The sequence below is a fragment of the Leuresthes tenuis genome, unplaced genomic scaffold (assembly GCF_036924035.1).
Source record: "Leuresthes tenuis unplaced genomic scaffold, fLeuTen1.0.hap1 SCAF_10, whole genome shotgun sequence".
In the NCBI taxonomy this organism is placed as follows: Eukaryota; Metazoa; Chordata; class Actinopteri; order Atheriniformes; family Atherinopsidae; genus Leuresthes; species Leuresthes tenuis.
Window position 1 is genome coordinate 9,473,253 of NW_027325364.1, and position 22,743 is coordinate 9,495,995.

Consider the following 22,743-nt stretch of genomic DNA (forward strand, 5'->3'; position numbering starts at 1 on the left):
TGCCACTGTCATTACACACATACTGAATTAAAGCAAGGATTGCGCTGCTCACCAAATGTCAACAACAGAGGCTCCATCAACAGTAGCTATAAGTTTTGGAGGAAGTTTTTTTAGATTTGGAGAGGTTAGGAAATAAAACAAATAAAATAAAAAAGACAAGCAACTCAAGTAAATATTCTTTTGCTGTGTTTGTGTCTGTGTGCGTGTGCATATATCAATCTGTGTGTAAGTTAAAGGAATGAAAAAGTAAGCAACAGTAGGAAATGAGATGGAAAAAGAAAAATAGAGGGAGTCATTATGCAAGCCACAACTTTCCGAACCACAAGTAATTTCTACACAACTGTATGACATACATTGCAACGTGTAAGGTGATAGATTTTTCATGGCAGCATTTCACTTTTTCCTTCTCTGTTCTACTGCCACTTCCAGGGGTTGCAAACCAGCCTGACTCATTTTTTACGGTGTAAATCCCCTGAGGAAAGCCTGTGGTCTGCCTCTGGCTTATAGTGGAATGCCACCAGTAGTGAGTGCTACAGCCTCACATTCAGCTTCCAGGCATTACAGCTACAAAGCCCAACAAAGCATCCCAGAGGCTTGGGATTGAGAAAATAATGTTAGCCGCTCACATACTCAGTTATATGGGAATGGTGTTTTTACATCAGCTCTAAGTATGCCAAGGGTGCAAAGAAGTGGATAAAATGTGTTTAAATATGAACATCCTCTCCTCTCAAAACACATTTCAACATTTTTCCTCATCTTGACACTTCCAGCTCAGCCATCACTAAGATGTATTCATGTAAATACAAACTGTCAAGATACTGTCTTTGATTTGGAGGCAGATGCCTTTTTTAGGAAAAAGGAAAGTTGACTTTTTAAAACTCTGTGTCCCTTGTTGATTAAATGTCACAGCAATAATGAAGCGTCATTATGTTCATTCATATTGGAGTAAAATAGAGGAAAAACATAATGAGCAATAACGTATTCAGTGAAATGGTAATTGTGTTGGAATATACTGTAATTCAGTATTAATGCAATCAATTTAACATTCAGAACGCTGGAGGCTTACTTAGTGGAAGACGCAGTGTAATCATTTTTTAATAGTGAATAAATAATTTTAGTATATATTCCTTTTTTGTGTGGATGCACGTGTGCAAGTTATTGCTGCTTTTAACAAAACATTGAAATACAGTCACAATACTCAAGAATGGATGTTGTCAAAAAATTACCCCGGCATATAATAATGACAAAGAAAAACTTCCAACATGTTACATTTGAGTAATTTAAATGAAGGCAGGATTCACTCCAGCACAACTGTAGCTACCATATTATGCCTATATTGCAACGGTGCTTGCTGTGTCCTGACAAGTTGATGGATGTCAGGGAAACACGCTGATCTAATGATGTGTTTTCTATCTAATTATTGCTGAGAGTCAAGAATTAGTTTAAAGCCTCCTCTAGAACATTTGTCAGACATCTGAAGGCCTTTACAAGAACCCACATATTGTAACAAGGATTTATTAATACGTGTCATGCGGGGTTTGAGAGATCACAGTACCAAACATTAAGTACACGTACAGAATAAATAAAGTATTGCTCTCTGAAGTGAAGAGTAAGTGAAGGGACTCTACAGTCAACTTTTATTGGTTGTGATATTGTATTTCTTTTTTTAAAAAACATTTTGTGTAACTGTATCAGGAGGTGTGATGGTAGGAAAACAAAATATTCTGTCTTTTTCATTAGCTTGCAGAGTGCCACCCCTGAGAGGCAGAGTGGAAATGAGCTGCTGTGTTACTCGGGCTAGGTCAAATTGTTTGAGGTGATGAATGGCCGCAACAGTTCAATTAATGAAGAGTTACAGGAAAGGTAGAAGAAACCAGACATGGACGTGACTTTTAACTGAGGACCCCCACAACTACAGAAAGGCCCTTTAATAGCAAACCATCACTTCTCAGCAACAACGATGTGACTGTCAATAAGAATCTTTTTGAAATTCAAATAATCATTTAAAAAGTAGCCATGCACTTGGTATCATAATCCTTAGGAATGAGAGTGCCAAATTGATTTATTTTCATTTTTTGGTATTAATACCAAAAACAGTCACATGTTAGCTTTTACACATTACCCCTCTACAGTGTTACCAATATCCTGTAAACTCGTGTGTTAAATAGTAAATTTAAACTTTTGTAAATCTGTCGTAAAGGTAAAGGAATGTACTTTTCACACATATGCAGTAGGCGCCAATGTTGCCCCTTCTCTCAAATACCTTTTTTGAAACACTGAGGAAGGTGTCCAATTTGGGATCCTCAGAATATCTCTTTAGAATACTGGAGACTATGACTTTCATTACACACAGAGGTTACTTGAATGAGAAATCTCAAAGCATTGCATCATGGCTTGGAAAATTATTGATAGCGTCATATTTAAGGGGGAGTTGATACCACAGGCAAACAAGCAAACAGATCTAATAAGCATCTGTTTGATGGTTGAATAAAGCTTTAGATGGACAGGTGTGATGTGGTGTCAGTGTTATTGCAAACATTACAAATTGATCAGTGACCAACCCTGACCTATCGATATGAGTTCTGAGTAATGGCAGATGGCTGGGCTCAGCATTACAAGCTGAGAGTAAGCTGAGGTGGTGAATGCACACCTCTTGGGCCTTTTGAAGGTTTTTCCCATTTTCCAACTAGAAGGAGACTCCAAGGTAGACCATGAACTTGCTGGAAGAATTGAATTTCTCATGGCTGATGAAGGCCTCTGTGTCCTCTGTGAGTAACTAAAACATGTTTCTAGGGAGTCAAACATCTGGAATACCCCCTTAGCCTCCTGCCAGTGTGAACCAATCACAAATAAGCAGAATCAAGGGATTATATAAATTATATAAACACATACTTGAAATGTTGTTCATCATGACTTTATGGTCAGTTACATATTTTCAGCATTGAGGAGAGTCTGTGCTCCGATAAACCTAGATCATATTCAATCACAATAGTCTTTTCAAACCCTCATCATCTGTCCTTTAAATGTGTTAAAACAAAACAATGGCACTAATAAACTGAACCCATGGCAATGTAACAAAATATAAGTATGATCCTCTTCGGATGTTGGATTCTGTCGTTTACTGTGAAACATACACATTCACAGAGCTCAGAAAATATACTGTACTGTATATTTTCTTGTTACCGGTGATTTTAACATTACTTCAATACCGATGCAACTATGTTTTTCTTGTCAAAATAAAATTGCTACATTGCTACTCGTTTCCAATCCATATAAGGCTATTCTAAACTTATATTGCAAAGATTCATGTTAATCACTGCCTGTCCACAATTATATGAACTAACAACAAACAAGAATCACTCTGCAACTCTTGATCATAAACAGCATACTGATAAATCCTCCTATTATTGAACATTTTTATATGCAATTTTTAATATATATTCAACTTCCATAAGCAGCAGCCATATTGATGTCTGATGGTCCCCAAAGCTACAGTGCATCAGCATGTGCTCTGGCAGTTGGTCTGAATTCCCTCTCATCACATCTCCACTTCTGCCTGCCCGGGTCCTCATTAACAGTCGTGTCACATTCGGAACAATCCTCAGGCAATAATTGCTATAAACAAAAAAACCCTGTTTATCTGGTCGGAACAGCAGTCCCAATGAATACATGCTACCATGGGGAGTGAGGAGGAAAACGAGAATGAATGAAACCTTGATATTAATATAAAGGAATGAAATCAGTTTAAACCAAAAACATATCTCCTTCTTTTCAACCTCTATTTTGCTACTTTGATTTTTTGGGGTTAAAAGAAAAAAAAAATAATGGTCTTCACATTTTTGAAGGCGCAGACAGCACATCCTCTTGATAATTATAGATTAGCTTGGCACTAGCATTATCAGTACCAGGGTAAGCTGTTTCCTAATTATGTGAGGCATGATGGAAATGGAGTACTGCAACAACTGTGAAAGATGAACAGAAATGTTCTTAGTCTGGGAGGTGAGGCCCATGATTGCTAACCATATCTTATCTTGGTACTGTCTATCTGGTGGCTGGTATGTCATAAACCACAATTACTGACTAAAAAGGCTGAGATTCAACTTCTTGTAATGTTACATGAGATGAGGTCACACACCAAGGTATATAAGCTGTTTAAATAAAAAAAAAGCTCCCTCAGTACTGAGGCCAACAGGAAGTGGCTTAATCACTCTCAATGGTCTGTGTTTCAGAAAAGGGAAGCAAAATTATAAAGATATATAACTAGTATACACACACACATACACACACACATATATATATATATATATATATATGATAGGCCATTAAAACCAAAAATTGGGCATCAAGTGTCAGCCTCCTCTTTTTATGCTGCAAAATCATCATTGAGAAAATAGCCATGTGGCGTGAGAGCATGAGATTAGGGTAAATTGGGTAGAAGTTGGCAGCCCTGCCCATTTTCAGTGGCAAGAAGCCAGCAATCTTTGACCAGGTCAAGTCCCGGTTTGGTTCTCTTCAGTTACTCTGGCTTCTTCCCACCGCCCTAAAACATGCTTGTTAGGTTAATATGTGACTCTAAATTGAGCATAGGAGTGAGTGTGAGCGTGGATGGTTGTATCTCGTTTGTCTCTGTGTGGCCTTGTGGCCTTTACCTTTGACCCTAAGTTGGGTTAAGTAGGTATAGAAAATGGATGGATGGATGTAATCAGACGGGTTAGCATAGGAATAGCATTTTATGTGAAAGCTTTATAGAATTGCACCAATACAAATAACATGTCATGAGGTAGCCAGAGTGGGAGCCAGGAGAGCCCTTTTACATGAGATGTGAAATTACGGCTTTTGTGACATTTATTTCTCTCTCCGCAGTTGCATAAAGCTCATTTGGAGGGGCCATGGGGCTTGTTGGTTTCCACTGTAGTGATGTTGGGTCCATTAAAAAAGACTTTCACTTTACTTGTTGAGAAAAAAGCTGGCTTGTCAAAGCCACAGTTCTGAATTGCAGACCACTCTTGTGGACAAGCCTCTGAGGGTGGCTTCAAAGTGCACTTTATCACCATGGGAAGTCAGAGAAAATCACTTAGTGGGATGAGTGCTTTTCACTTTTCAAGGAAGACTTGTGGACCAAGACGGTGGAGGAAGAACAGTAGATTCCATGACACCCCACTCATTCACCAGCTCATATGGAAGTCATTGCCTTTTTGTGCATTTTACACTTATGTCCCCATTGTGACAAGTTTGGGGATATATAATGCAACAAGGGCAACTGAAAGCACAAAGTATGATTGCCTAACAGGGTTTGTGCAAACCTTGAAAGTGCAGGCATTGAGGGACTTCACATATTTGAATTAGGCCACTTATTTTTTCCTGTTCATGAAATGCATTCACCACACTGACAAGGGAAAGAAACTTGCACAGCTGCACAGAAAAGCTATGCCATATTGGCCACATTTCCAACAGCTCCCAGGCGATGGCACCTCATTTGGTGGCATCATTAAATCAGGCCTTTGCTGCCCCCTTGGAGGAGCTAGATGCACTCGTCTAGTGGACCAGCCCCAGGGTCGAAGTACCGCTGTGGGTGCATCTGACTGAAAGACACTGATGAATGTCAGGAGACAGAAGTCCACCAGCCATCTGGCAGGCTAAAGACACTGATGGTCAAGGACCATCGATCTGTGTCATGTCTACAGGCTTGGAGATGTGGCAAATGACATTGGTCGATTTGTGAATATAACTAAGGGGATGGTGGCCTGTGCAGGCAACTATACAAACAAGTTCAAAATAAGGCTGAGAAATGTCAGACTACAGAGTACAGATACAATGATATAGACAAAACAAATATACCTCAGAAAGAAAAATATATTGTCAAAATCTAGAATGTAAAAATATATACATTCATATATACACAAGTACAAACCAGATCAATACAGAAGTGAAGGCTACCAAAAAGACTTTAAGATGCAGAGGAGAAGTGGTCCAAGACCCTTGTGAGTTAGGGTCTTTAATTTTTATTGCACAAAAAGACTGTCACACATGAAGTGCATGAGTGATTTTTACTCGAAGACAAAAAAAAGAAAAAAATTAATCTCTAACACAATGTCATCACATATTTTGTCATTTCTAAAGAGCAATTTAAAATACAACATATAAAAGCACATTTCAAATATACTTAGAATGGCCCAAAACAGCAGGTAGTTCTGATATCAAATATCTAAAGTCTGTAATATGGCATCATGGAAATCCCAAATACATTTAAATAAAAAGTAGTTTTTTTCTGAGAACAAAATTACATAATTTATTTCTCATGTTAGTTCTCTTTCATTGTGTTGCTAGTCATTGAGGGCCTCATAGTGAGGGGAGACTTGGGATGTAGAGAAGAAGACATTAGCCTCTCAGCATGGGTGAGTGGACTGAGGTGGGAAATTCAGGATGGAAGAACATGTACAGTATCTCTCTTTTTTAAAACTTGTGAATATTTGTCTTATGAATCATTGATGTGCTTGCTTCCTCCTCTGTGCTTGCTTTTAAATCTCTTCTTAAAACTTGTCTCTTCTCCTCAGCCTTTGACACTATTTGAGTTGTTAACTTTCTTATTTTTATTTCTATTGTACATTTATTGCTTATTTATTATGTCTTTTAGCATTTTTAGGTCTTTTATTGCTTATTATTATGTCTCCTTGTACTGATTAGGTCTATTAGGTTTATTGCTTATTCAGCTTGTGTTTTGTTTACTATGTCTTTACCTACTCTTCTGTACAGCACTCTTGGTCCACTGTGGTTATTTTAAAGTGCTTTATAAATAAAACTGGATTGGATTGGATATTAAGTATTGGGTCTAAAGTTAAGGGCTGGAATTGTTTTTTTAAGAAATTGTCAGAGCTGACCTGCAGCTTGTTTTCTTGTTGTGAACAGGTATCTAGTCATCTGACTGGAATTAAATGTATTCTTATAAGTATATATGGACCAGAAGATATTTTAAGGGGCATATTTCTGATGAAGGTTGGACAGACCAAATCACAGTACACAAGGTTTGAATATTAAGTGCCGCAGTGTGTGGCACACAATTTTCTCTTGTTGCTATATTTTGTCACAAAAAAGTTCAGCTCACTATTTGTTCTACCTTGATTGGTAAAAAAAACATCATTTGCAGAGCTTTCAGTAAAAACAGGGATGATACTATGAAATGAAAGTGCTATGAAAAAAAACATTATTCTATAAACAGTCCATCTTCTTAATAACAGAAATTAATAAGGAAATCAGATATCAAAACAAAATTTCTTTAAAGTCGCTCAGGAACAAAAAGCCCTGCAGGAATGAAATCAAGTTAACAAAAATCTGAACAATAGTTCAGGTAACTGAACAGGCTGACTAATAGACCAAGAACACAGGTAAACTGACTACCCACTCAGAGACAAACATGATACAAGTGAACACAATGAAAATATTAAGAGAGGAGGAAAAAAATGAACAGAGGAAGTACAACAAATAAAAAAAATATATATATACACAAGTAAAGAACAAATATAACAAAAAATATACTGGGATATAAACTAACCAGAAAAAGTTTGAGGCATAAAAATGATTTGATTTAGAAAGTGCATGTAAACATACTGTCTGTTCATAAAGCCTATGTTATAAATCTATCACCTAAGGTTCCATAATTCATTCCCAGACAATTTCAGAATTTACTTGAGCAGCTTTTGATTAAGTTGTCAGTACCACTGTAGCCCTACAGCACACATGATTGACAATGTATTTGCATACAACAAACTAATTAACAACAAATACCTTTGCCAGATAGTATGGTGATCAAGGATACTGTGACCAAACCAGAGCTTAATATGCAACAATACTAACACTGATTCAACATAAAATGGAAGTACAAAAAAAACCTGTGCTTCAAAGCCTTTATTCATCATTGCATGGCAGAAGGAGGCAAGTCATTCCTGCATTAAAATCTCTGCTCTCCCTTATGGGCTGTTTGTTAAGGTAAACAAATATCCAGGACAGGTTGCAAAGGTAAATGCTACAAGTAACAATTAGATATTGAAGGAACAATTGTCAGCTGTAAGTAGCTGTGTTTTGAATATTGACATTTCCACACAATATATAATGTTACACCTCTTTTCTCCATTGCTTAAACAGTGGTTTAAACACTGTGGACTGAAGGATAGACACAAGATATTACTGAGTAAATATCTTCTTGCAGATCATTAGAGATGTTGGGCTATTGCTACTTCAGGTGATGTTTCAGTTGGATGTAAACTGTCATGCAGTTCACACAACAGAACCAACTAAAACATATAGGCAGCGGTAGACCAGCATATATGGTGTTCTGGGTGGCAATGTTGCTGTTTTTGTCAATGGAAAATGCTGGCTTTGACGGGAGTATAGAGACAGGGTAAGAATGTAATCTGATTTATGAAAGTTCCCTGTAATTTCTCACTCCTTCCTATCCTCTGATAGGTAGTTTTAATGTTTTACATGAACAGTGTTACATCTTTTTGCGTAATGCAAAACAGTTGGCGAAAGGTCTTGACTATGAACAGATGTAGTTTGCAGTTTAGCATTGTCTTGCTGAAATACAGTATACAAGGCCTTCCCTGGAAAAGATGTCACCTGGATGCAGCATATGATGCCATAAGACATGTGTATACCTTTCAGCATTGATGGTCCTTTTCCAGATGTGCAAGATTCCAGTTCCTTTGGCACTAATGTACCCTCTCACCATCAGAGATGCAGGCTTTTAAACTGAATGCCGATAACAAACTGGATAATACACTTCCTCTTTAGTCTGGAAGATTTGTTGTTTTGATTTTCACAACATATTTCAAATTTCGACTTGTCTGACTACGGAACAGTTTTGCACTTTGCCTCAGTCAAATGTAAGCATACCATACTTTTTGAACAATTATTGTGAAACTACAGCATTTTGCAATGTTTAGTGAAATAGCATATCTTCATTATCACCACCTGATAGCGAATACAGTACATAGCCTGAGAGCCCAGATCCGCACACACAGCATTCGAGCTCAGACTATCACACCCAAAAAATGATGAGAGAAACACTTGACTGGTCATTTTATCTTTAAATTCTTACATTTTCCTTGTTTGTTTGACCACTGACCGTTGGTACTGATCCTCCTTCTGGGCTCAGTTTTCAGTGTCGAGAGTCATGTGTTGAACTGGCACATATTACTAACCCACCGGACCACAGAACAGCCAGCTGGTAGGTTTACACGCCATTCATAATTCCTGTTTTATTGTTTGATTGAGCTGTCATATATCAGCCCCATTAACCCAGGGCTTGATTTTAAGTCCATTGCTCTACAATTTGTTTAAGATTTGAGATGCTTATTTCAGTAAAGTTAATTTCAGTAAAGGTGGAGTCACTGATGGTGCACTCAATAGCAGATGTGAAATAAATCAAGAACACCTTTTAGAAGTCAGATTTAATTGTTGTGTTAAACATTAGACAGGCACCTGGTAAACATTACTATCTCATTCTCTCTCAAGTAAAATATATAAAATATACATTTGCTATTAATAGAAAAGAAAAAAGCAAGAGCTAAGGAGTTTTGACTTCACACTTCTAGGCCTACCAAACTCTACCCAAAAAAGTTATTTATAGGCTAATGTATAAATAACACTAAAAACTAAAGTGGAATTTTGCAGTAGAGCAGGGAAAACTATGTTTGAAAACCACTGAGATCTAATCCTGTTTGGGTGCCAGTGGATGGAAATGGATAGTAAACTAGCATACCAATTGCGACTACAACAGAACAAGTTTTGATACAGTAGCACAGAAAACACTGGTAACATTGTCAACATGCCACCACCTTTCAACCATGGAATGAGGCTGAAATGGGTTAAGGGTTTGTTTAATGGGTTTTAAAACAGTGGGAGTCTCTGACTTCCTGCTGGTAAGGCAAACTTGCAGCAAAAACAACAGTAGGAACATCTGTCTGTGGCTAATGTGTTACTGAGTTTAGACTTTTCATGGGCATTCATGGCAGCAGAAAAAACAAAGGCATATTTAAGCAGATTTCAAAGCAAATCAAGTGTCCCATCCAGAAAATGCTCAACGCTGGTTGTTTGCCTCATTCAACATTGGTACAAAGGATCATAAACCAGCCTGAAAGATAAAAACCAACATGCTGTGTGCTGTTCAAAGACACACATTACATGGTTTCTGGGAAATAAGACTGAGTTTCATTATGTGGGGCTATTGTAATTTTGAGTGGAGGAAAATATTTGAAATAACTGATATGATATAAGTGTCGCTAAGAAGACTTACAGAATCTCAGAAACAGCTCGATGCACAATGCCCTTGCAAACCAGGAAGCAGCTAAAAGTAGCAGCAAAGCACTTTTCTTTCTCTTAAGAGTCATTACATGCATGGATTAGAGGACAAATTCCAGGAAAAGCATTAGCAATTAGAAGTCCAGCAGCTGTCAAGGTATGTAATTATAGGCAATGTGTGTGATTAGGGTAAGAGGTTCAATAAATTACATTAACATACTTTTAAAATTACAAGGGAGAGTCTACAAGGACCCTAAAAGAGGCAGAATGCATGTATTGATTTTCCTTCCCCAGTGGAAATTTATTTGGTGGTGGCTGAGCAATGAGGGCCAATGCTATGCTCGATTTCCTGACACAAACAGCAGAAACTCTAAAGAGCAAGTGGGTGCTTTAAAGAAAATGTGACATGATTTTTTGTTTTGTTTTATTTAAATCTCAAGGCATTTTGTCATCAGCTGTTGTTGCATTTTTCATTATATTTACTTTTATGAAAAGGGAAAGTGTTACCTCTGCACGGAGATGGTATGTAAAGATATAATTCTTCTTCCTTCTTGCGGCTTGCTTTGATCTACTTTACTTAAATTCAATTTCATATTTCCTAGACACAGTGTTTCATCGCCTTAATAGTCTTATCAGTGAGTCAGATAAACTGTGTTGACAAAGTGCACACAATTTTCTGACAATGAACACTTATTGATGGGCAAGAGTGACAGAATGTATCACATTCAATTTATTTTCATGTTTGGATTCAGTTGATGCATACAGCTGAACAGCTCAGAATGCTTCTTAATGTCTAAAGTGTGTGCATGTGTGAGTGTCCGTTGCAGAGTTGCCTGGCACGACCTGAAACGCAGCTGCTGGCTTTAATCGACTTTTCGGATTGGGAAGATTTTCCAGTCCAGGGACACACACCTTCAAATCGGCTCAGAAGCTTGCTGGCAGGCAAGGGAGCCCCATCTCCATGGTCAAATGGCACCTTTCAACCTGTTTGCTGATGGGCTGGCTGCGAGGAGAGGCTCAGGGTCCAGGGGAAAGGGCTGGCAGCATCAGCATGGCAATCTTTTACGGTGGAAAAACCTAATTGCACAAGGCATCTCCAAACCCTACGGAGCAGGCAGCTGTCCACACCTTCCCCTTGAGCTGGCTTAGAGGAGTGCATCACTTGTATGAAAATCATGCCGGAAGCACAAACCAAGGGTTTTCAAAAACTTCCCCTGAAGTTTGATTTTGTAAACTATGTCTTTTTCTCCATTCCAACTTCATGTTCCTTTTGCAAACAGCCACTACAAAACATTCAATTGATATGTTTTAAATCTCACTTAACAAATTAACAAACCAAAACAGATTATAATCGTAAGTGTTTAACTGTCTGTCAAACCACTATTACCTCTACGAACCTATACATTACAATTGGCTTTATCGGTCCCGTATTGCAGGATTGCTTGCACTAAAGCTTGCACTTTCTCACAAATGAAGCCATTTTATTTGCACTTAAAATGCTTTGTTTGGCTGCCATTCTCCAGGAGGAAAGTACGCAGCACATGGCATCATTAGGAGGACAAAACCCTAAAGGTGCTATAGAAAGCCTCGATGATACATTTTATTACCATTAGTTCTACTAATGGAGCCACTTACCTCTCAATGGCCCTGTGATCTATTTTTAATAATAAGGGCACTTTTTACTATTAGTTGCTCAAGAAGAAAGAGACATGGATTCTTTTTAAGTCTAAATGCATTCAGGGTCTTTTTGTGTTTGCTTTTCATTTCTTTACTTACACTTCTATGATGACATGCACGTTGGAAAATGGAGGAGATCATTCTAAATACATACAATTAAGAGACTCCGTTGGCTCAAAGGCAAAAAACAGCTTTTTAAAAAAAGAGTCTGACCAGGGGCTTCAAAACAAAAGTAACCTGTCATATCAAAACGCCAGTCCTCTCCAGTACTACTATCTTTGAGGACTGAAGTTCAAGATCTGTGTGTAATCATATTTTATTAACTTTATTTTTTTATTTTCTTTTTTACTTGACACTACTGGTTAGGCTGTGACAGTCAAATTAGTCTTGCTGAAGTGTTAAATCCTGCCTTCTTTTCCCCAGTGAGGTTGAGACCGTGGGGTTTGTATGTCTTGGACTTATAAGTCAGGAGGTAGAGTGGTCACCTTTCATTTGGAAGGATTTTGGTTTGATATTAATATCCCCACTCTTCATGTTAAAATGTCCTTTGGCAAGCTAATGAACCTGATCTAATAAATAAATATAGTGTGCCATAATAAGATCTGAACAACAAGATCTGGCAATGCCAAATTAATTGAGCAAAACTTCTCACCACTACTGCTACTTATGTTTACTGCCTTTGTTTTCAGTAAGGTATCAAAAAAATAAAAGTACTTGGTTTAGTCTAACCACCAGAGTACATGGCTATACATGGCAACTATATTACATACCTCCACCATGAGCAGAGTGCTCATTTGGTGTATTTTTGTTATACCAGACTGCAACTAAAATACAGTTTGACCGTTATGTCTGACCTTAACTATTATTGTAAGAAATAAAAGGCTTCCCGTGTACCATGTGCAATCAGATTTTCCTATTCACCCATAAAGTTTGCCACTTTTGGCTGTTTTTAGTTTAGTATGTTACTTTAAAGAAATATTTGCAATTACTTAAATCCAACAAGTATAACTCCAGAGACATCCAAATGAATTTATTCTAGATTTTCTACCAGCTGCACAGTGTCAGAGGGACTGCCAACACAACTCTATGGTTGAGCTGTTAAACAAATGGCATAAAAGTTGAGGGAGTGTTAAACTGATAAAACAATATCAAGCTCTTTTTTGAGATATTAAAAGCACCTTTGGGACACACATAAAATATAAGGCATAAGTGCAAACACTATCTCTGTATGTGGATTAAAAGGAGTAGTATTAGCTGCTGTTCTAATCAGATATCTTTAAACTTTTATGCAATGACATTGATATTTGTCATCAGTCATAAGGGACTCTGTATCCAGTATCTCCCAGTCAGGCTGCTTCAATATACCAGCCTGAGGTGCTTTCTTTTGTATAATAGTGAATGATTTTGTGCAGCCTAATGGAAATGTCAGCAAGCAAACTTGTAAAAATAAGACTCAATGATCACCAAATTAACCAGACAGTATGATGGAGTTCCTCAACACTTCACTGCTCACCATTATCATATGCCTTTACCTCTCTCCTCCCTCTAATCAGAGCTCTTGACTGAGTGCAGATGTCATAATTATTAATCTGCTCAGATGAGTCACTGATGATTGATGAGAGGCGCATACTAATCAATGGCAAATGCATGATAAGTGTTTACTGCGAAGATTACCACAGCAGCACCTCAGGTGGAGTAGCTTTTCTCCTCATTATACCACCAACTCAGCACTAGCAAATAACTAACTAACACTTAGACCTGATCTTTAATCAGGGATTATATGGCACTTGACATTATTCTCAAAAAATATGTTATTCCTCCTGATGCTTTGAACCACAGACGGGGAAACAAATGCGTTTTTTCTCCCTAACTAGATGTGTTGGAAACATTTCATCATGGAAACATTTTGGAAGCCTGTAAGGCAATGTTTTCCAAGCTCACATGTTTATGGATGCAATTACACAGCTATGGGTCCAGATTTTAATTGAGACTTTGTATCATTTTGTTTTGGACTTTGCTGGTAACAGAACCTTCTGTCAAATTTCTTGTCATGGTTAATAACCAATTTCTGCCTGAGCACTGGTTTAGTTAGTTTCATGTTCATTAAATCTGGGAATCACAATGCCTCAGAACTGTGAAAAGGGAAAAAAGTAAACACTGTCTCCACAAATCTCAGCAAGAGCTTTCAAAGTCTGACATTCCTAGCTAAGGGCTCAGTGCAGAGACACGCAAAGCACAAGCAAACTCTGGCCCAGAATGCAAATACCTTTCGTAAAAACCAGCACTCAAGCTTGTTTGGAATGGCTCTAGACTCTTTGAGGATGAGAGAGAAAGAGGTGGATTTTTGGGTGAGATTGTCCTGGTAAAGCTTCCATCAATCACTCCCCTGGGAGAATAGTTGGATGAAGGGAGGGAGACGAGATGGCTCTGGCTTTCTGTGCACATCCTGGCATGCAGACCTGCTCTTTTGTTTCTGCCAGAACAGCAATGCCAGCAGGACAAAGTCTTGTCATATCCACCAAAACCAACTGTCATAATAAGCTGCACATTGACTAACATTAAGATCCCCTTTGCTATTGCCAGTATAAACTGGTTTTAAATTTCAATGCCTTCAGTCTGCATAAATCTGGGTAAACATTAAGGTAAGAACCTAAGCAAATTTTTATGCTTGCATGAATATTGAACAGCTCCATTTATGATGAAAATAGGCTCAAATTAAGACACTGAATGTGAAAAAGTGGCCTTAGTTGCATTATGTTCTTTATTATTATTTTATTTATTTTTTTGTCTTTATTCTATAAACCAGGTAAATCATTCATTTCAGATTACTGATATGTAATCCCACACACATTTTCCCTTACTTTATCTCAAATCATTGTTATTGTTCATATTTTTTAAAGATAATTAAAAAGGCAAAGACAAGCAGCATCAATTCAGCCTTTCTATTTCACATTAGAATCTGATAACAAACAGTCTTGAGATGGCAGTATATAATCATTGCATAAAAAATGAGAAACTACAATATAGATGATTCCCAAAGGTTAAACTCTTCTCCACAGCCCACTTTGAAAAACTGATCACTTCAAAAAGAGGAAAATGTGGTTTTTGCTAAATTTAAAACAAAAAACTTCATATCACAAGCAGGTCTGTAAAATTGTGCTCTCTTACAATAATGTAGCAAGTGAAGAAATACTGTTTCCTTCTTGAAAATTGTCTTGATCTTTCCCTTTCTTGATTACAAAACACGGAGATGTACATCATTTCTTGCAGTAGTGTATCAACAGATCATACTGATGTCATGTGCAGTCAGACTGATTACAAGTTGCCAATTTCAACTTTCAGCAATAGAATGTTTAAAGTTGGAGCAAAAAGCATATCAACTTTGAATAGTAACACTTCAATGATATTACACAGATCTCAGGACGAGGCCCACATTAGGTATTCTGTGACTGTATTAATGCAGAGTGCAGAAGGAAGAATTCCCTGACTGGTGATGTCACCAGTCTGAGATTAAACTGGGTTCTTTTTTCATTATTTTTTTTCCTTGAGAAGAGCATACAGAGGCACTGTTGCACCACTGGGATGCATCAGTCGGATGAAGTGCTGCGTTGGGAAATAGTGCTCATAACATAAAGTTTGGTGTACAGTGTTCCCAGCAGACCTGAAAAGAATCTACACACAAAGTTATAATCTTGAAGTATATTATTGAAGAAATCCCATTTAATATCAACAGAAAAAAAACAAAAAAAAATTTTAATCGTGGTTATTCTAATAATGTTATAGTCAGATATATAATGAAAAATTTGGTGCGATTCAATACACTTTTATCTATATGGTGCTAAATCACAATAATTCAAGACACCTAGCATTATCCTGGATCCTTGACCTGTGGCAGGGTGACAATGATTTAGTGACTATATACACTTCAGTCACTGATGGTAAAACTTGGTGGAGCCAAGATTTATAAAGTTTATTATAGAAGTGAGCTGTAACCACTGGCAGAGTTTACACTGCAGTGATTTTCACTGAGGATTGCTTTTGCTAGATTCTGTGTTCCTCTCAGTGCAAAGAGTGCTGGTGTGTGTGACAAAGGGTGGCTTAAAACTGTTTACAGAGATTATAAACAAGCAAACAGAGAAACCTTTGGATTAGAGAAGATGTTCCTGAAGCTGTGTTTATGCACAGATGAATGAAAGAAAACTTCCCTGAAAGAGTGTCCCAGGACTAGCACAACAATGGATTGAAACAGTGTTGTTGTATACAACTGTAGGATCTAATTGCCTTGAATTACTTTAATGTATCATCTCCTTGTTGTTGCTCAGTGAGACATTCGTATATGATGCTTGACTTGTCAAACGTGATTATGTAACTCCACTTCCCCCAAAAATTGAGATGCTCTGTAAACCTAAAATAAAAAAACAGAATGCAATGAGTTGTAAATCTAATTAACAGAAAACATATCAAATGTTGAACATGATATATTTTACTGTTTCATGACAAATTTTAGCTCATCTTGAATTTGCTTGAAACAACACATCTCAAAAAATGTTTACTGTTGTAGTTTTTTTAACAAGAGTTGATAAATGCTATTGAACTGGGGGGACTAGTTTCTCGACCTGTTCTCCATTTTTGTTGGATGTAAGATTCTAGCAGCTTTTACTTTTCATGATGCACCAACATATTTCAATTTGTGAAAGGTCTGGACTTCAGACAGACCAGATCAGCACACAGACTCTTCTACTCTGAAGCCATGCTGTTGTAATTGAAGTAGTTCAAAATGTGGTTTAACTTTGTCTTGCTGAAATATGTAAGGCCTTCCGTGAGAAAGATGTTGTCTGGATGTTGTTCTTAAACCTGCATGTTATCAGCATTTACGGTACCTATCCACTGATGCAGCCCCATACCATCAGATATGCAAACTTTTGAATTGAGTACTAATAACAAGCTTGATGGTCCCTCTAGTCTTTAGTCCAGAGGATGCTGAGTCCATGAATTCCAAAAGAAAATGTCAAAATTGAATTATTCTGACCACAGAACAGTGCTCGACTTTGTCTCAATTAATTTTAATTGACATTTGGTCCAGAAAATACGGCTTTGTCTCTGGATCATCTTCACATATACCTTCTTCTTTGCATGATAGAGCTTTAACCTCCATTTGTAGATGGCACCATAAACTGAGTTCACAGCAATTTCTGAAAGTGTTCCTGAGACTATACATTGATCTCCATGACAAAATCATGTCTGTTTTCTATGGAGTGCCCGATAAAAATCATAAGCATTTAAGGATTTTTGTCCCCTAAAGACGCGGTTCCAGATTCTTTAAATTTTTTTGCTGATAATTTGTTTTGTAGATAATGCAATAACCAAAGTTTTATCAATTTTACATTGGGAGATCCTAAAATTTCCCCACAATTTGCAGACACAGTTTTCACTCATCTTTAATTCTGAGCGCTTCTGCCTCACTAAGATGCTCTTCTGACACTATTACTGACACTATTACTGTTGCCAGTAAATCTAACTAGTAGCAACATTTTCCTGCAACAGTTTCTTTTGAGCACCACTCACTTTTCCAGGCTTTTGTTGTCCCTTCCCCAATCTTTTTGAAGCAATCAAAATTAGTTATACAATTACTTATGTCATGAAATAGTAAAATTTCCCACTTTCAGAAATGTATGTTTTCTATGTTTGTTTATGTATGAAATATTGGTTCATGAGATTTTCAAATCATAGCATCTTGTTTTTACTTACATCATACATGAAAATTAAGAATTGGTGTTGTACATGTAAATGTGTTCTCAATGTTTTGTTGATCCCTTTTTGCCACCTATTGAAGAATGGAAACATTGTCCATAAAACTCAAGTTAAAGCCGAATCAACAGGTAGATTTGTGTAAAGTGGGTAATGTAGTCCATAAGAGTGGAAACATTCTGACATCAACTGAATTACAGAGGAACAAAGAAGCCTCTTTTCATCATGACTTTTTCTTTTGAAAAACATTACTTCCATTATTAGTATGATGTGCTAGTATTGAGGGATCAGTTATTTTGCACAAGTAGTTTATTTCATGGGCTGCACGGTGGTGTGGTGGTTAGCACCGTCGCCTCACAGCAAGAGGGTTCCAGATTCAAATGTGTGGAGTTTGCATGTTCTCCCCGTGTATGCGTGGGTTCTCTCCTGGCACTCTGGCTTCCTCCCACCATCCAAAAACATGCATGTCAGGTTAACTGGTGACCTGCCATGGGTGTGTACGATGCCTCTCACCCAATGACAGTTGGGATAGGCTCCAGCCCTATTGGAGCCTGGGGGCGTGGAGCCTAACCCAGCTGCCATTGGACGAGAGGTGGGACACACAGTCCATCACAGGACCATACAGAGGCATTAAAGACAACTGACCATGCTCGCTTACGCCCAACTCTCAAGAGTACACAGTGAAGGGAGATGTTATACAAAGTGGTAATAAAAAGCTTCCCTAGCCTTTGTATTCTTAGTAATTGAATATATTTTTCTTTTCTTTAAACATAATATATAATTATATACTGTCTAACCTGGATACATGTTTAATCATATCAATCTTTGTATGTAACAGATTTTACATGATTGCATTATGCAATGTTAATATTCACATCATGTCCAGTAGAAAATAAAGATAAACATGATTCTGTTAAGGCCCTGTTCATGATGGTGTTCTATGAATAATGTAAAATGACCTCTGCTTTGTTCAAACTGTTCGTTGATGGAGAACTTCTCAAAAGATCCAATTAAAGGAACCCACACTGCTTAGGCGGAGAGTTTGAGGGGTGAATTATTGAACAAGATGCATTAATATAACTCACTGCTATTTAACAAGGTGCAAGAACATGAATCACAGGCATAATCTATTTCTCTTTTGGGGGGTTGTAAATTAAAGAATTACACAAGTTCCAGTGTGTCAATTGGCAAATTATTTCATTCGGATAACTAATTTAGATTTATATGTCACATGTTTTTGAGTCATTGCAGCATTTCTATAAAATCATTGTAGGTAAAGAACATTTTTGACCTACAATGATTACAATGATTTGACCTATAAATGTACAGAAATTGTTTAAACACAAAAGCTAATGCAGTTTTACATCTTTATTAAACTTTTCGAATAACCAGTAGACCATAGAAAATACTTAAAAGATGGATGGAGCTGTGAGGATATCATTCACCAGTTTGTGAACTGTGAAGGTTTGAATTTGGTATCTGGACATCGCCATTTTTGTCATTTCAGAACCACAAATCACCATACCAGGACAACAGGGTGAAGCTGGAGTATAATAATTGAAACCTTTTAGATTTAGTTTACATATATTTGAGATCCAGTCTGTATTTAATTACATAATTATTTTCAGAGGACCACCAGTGCACTGATTTTATCACGGTTTTGAGCTTCTGAACTCTACAGCTCCAGAACTAGCGGGCTGACAGGAAATGGCAACTATGTCTTGAAAAAAGTTTGAGAATTTAGCTAATGAGCTCATCACATACAGAGAACACACCAATATGTATATATGTATTACCAAATGTCACCTTAACAGTGTCTTTGTCTGACAATACAATGAAGTCAGAATGAAAGAAAATGACTTATCACATTGGGTTGAAACAGCATTCCATGGAGATGACATCCAATGTTGTCAGCTATGCCAGGAAAAACCTCAAGTAAAACAAAGAATTTGAGCACTGTTTTCAATGTCTGCCTGACATCCTTTTCTAGAACATTTATTCAACAAAAAAGCTCACCTTAAGATCTAGAACGGAAACCATAGATTCACCCATCTCATGCCAGCCTGCTGTGGTTTTTCATCCACTTTTCATCCATGTAAGTTGGTGCATTTTACTCTGGTTTCATAAAGATTAATCAGTGGTTAGGCCTCACCATTAAACAGTGCTTGGTAGCAAAGGAAAAAAAAATTGAATGAACTGACTAGTTTAAATTGACTAATTGCTGATCTGATGGGGTTTTACAGAGTTTTAGATTAATTCCTGAATACATCTTGTTTTTTTAACGAGTACTGTCGTTATTTGTGCTTCCCTCCATCAATCTATCATTCATCCATCTGTCTTGCAGCAGAAAATAACTAAACAGACATTTACAGAATGAGAGATAACTCTCTTTGTGAACGGATTTGAACAATGGTGTGCCTTGAAAACCTCTGAATTAGAAGATAATAGAAATATACCCACGAATGAATGGATAAACAATGACTAATATGTTACACTTTTGTTGTACCGAGAGAATATTAACAAAACTAAAAACAAACTTTACAGCATGTTTTCTTTTATCAGGTTTCAGTCACCTCTGACTCAGACTCAAACTCAAATGTTTCTACAATACTACTGACAATTCCGTTGCTCTTAAATGTCAAGGTGAAAGGCTTCGATCTGTCAAAGCACATTCAATCAAAAAAAAAGAAAAAAAATCTGTACTCTAAGCCAGTGCAAACTCAGGATTAGTATATAATAATATGTATCAGGACATGAAATGTTACTGCACTGAAAACCATGATACAATAGATTACTGTGTACAATTGTGGAAAATTTAGGAGGTAATCCTCATTAATTTATTGGAAGAAGGTTGTGCTGAGCATCACAAGGTCACCAGCATGACAGCATAAGGTCATCAGCACCACGCCAGTCTGCCTGCTGCTCCTCAAGGCTGACCTTGTCAAAGTCAAGTGTTGAGTCGCTAATGCCCCTTAACCCAGCGTGCACAGTGCTAGAAGCTCTTACCAAAGCATGATGGCTGGGTGTGGCCGCAGGCAATAGTGATGAAGCTAGCACTCCTAATTGCCTCTGCATGATTCCCAACCTTGACCCAAACCTGGCCGGCACTTCATCTCCCTCTTGTCTGTCTTTCGGTCGGTTCTCTGCCAGAATTACACCCATAGTAAGACAGCTGGCTTACATCCAGGAGCATCAAAATATTGTCAGGACCACTCCCTGTGCTCACACTACCCTTGTTTCCAAATTAACCTTTACAGCAAAGATGGAGTCCTCTTGTCTCCTCTTTTCCCCCGCTTCTCCCTCATCTTGTCCTCTGGGGGAATTAATACAACGTTAATTTCCTCATTAGCCCTGTCAATTCATGCAGGGAGTAATAGGCAGTACTTGGGGAAGTGCTTTCTTACATACAGAGATGTTCCATTGACAATTAGCTTCCAGGGACCTTTTGTTTTTTTTCTTTTTTTTCAGTGGGTGGGGGCATGGGATGAATAAGTTTTTACTTTGCATGTGTTAAAGAGGTTGTTGAAACCAGTTGGTGTTCTTGCTGATTTTATTTTATGTCAGATTTGTTGTGTTTATGTCAAAGCATAAAGAAGGATGCTATGAGTCAAATGGTAGGATCAGAGGACAGTGTTCAGCAGCTTTCCTGTGTGCATTTTTTTCCCAATGTTTGATGAATGGAATAATTCAAAAGTTAGGCACCTTAGATTTTTCGATTATCTGTCACACAATGCCACAGGAGAATCATGTGATTAATCCAAAAATCTTATAATTTTGTCAACAAAGGCTGACATAGTTATACTGTAAAGAACTACCTCCATTGACAAAGGGACAAGGACTTCTGCAACTGATGATATGGTCCCAGCATGAGCTCTGTTTTGAATTACATGAGGAACAAGCGAAGGAGACAACCAAAATCCTCAGAGAAGCTAGGGCAAGTTCTCTGCGATACCTTTCTGACTCTTTTTCGCACAAGTGAACAAAAAGGAGCTGTTGTTGGTCAAGCTTCATATCGATGTATCCGGTTATTTATACTTATTGCACGTAATAGTAATAATGATAAATTATTAATTTTTGTGTTCTATTTTTTGCAAGAAAAACATCACACACACAATAGTTAAAAAAAAGCATCCTATTATATTTTTTATGCACTTTTCATTGAAAAACATCATATGGTTAAGGAGTGATAGAAGGAGTGAAATTCATAGGTTTATACATTTTTTAACTACACAAACTATATTCAATGAATACTACTATTATATTACTTTGTCTAATGTTTTATCATGTTCATGCATACATACATATTTACGAATTGGAATCATAAGCTACAAAGATAAACAACGGTTTATTATCAAGGTTGTCAATCTATAAGGAAAGAAAAAGATAAAAAGCGAAAGATAATGTTATCACGGGCTGCTCACCCTCCTGTCCTCATATTTATCCACACAAATTACAGTTGGTAAAGCTAGATTAATATAACCCAGTGTCTCTTTAAAAGTCGCATCTGCAAAGAATAGTGGGACTATTTCCTTTTTTTAATAACGGGTGGTCCAGGATAGGTCCAAGGAAATAATAAAGGAAGCACTGAAACTCCTTAATATTTTTATACTAGTTAGTATTTAGGAGATACAAGCAGCTTGTATTATTACTGTTACTTTGAAACTTTCAGGTCATTTCACTTAGTTACAAATGATCCTGAGCAAAACAGACTATTTGTCAGGACTGAAAGACTGTCAGAGCAGCTGTATGCTAGACTCCCCCAGGCAGGTAGTGTCTGGAGCCTCAGCAGACTACTGCATAAAAACAAAGTGACTGATCATAAACACCACAGCTGTGCCAATCAGCCTCACCTGGCTAATGTTCCCTGAACCACTGCTCTACATCTCCTCCAATGCTGAGCAGAAACTGCGTACCACCACCACCACATGGTTTGATTCTTTACTTTTAATGTGTCTACTGTATGTGTATTAAAATCAAAATAATTTATAGACTAATATTTCTATACAAACTTACTTTTGATTT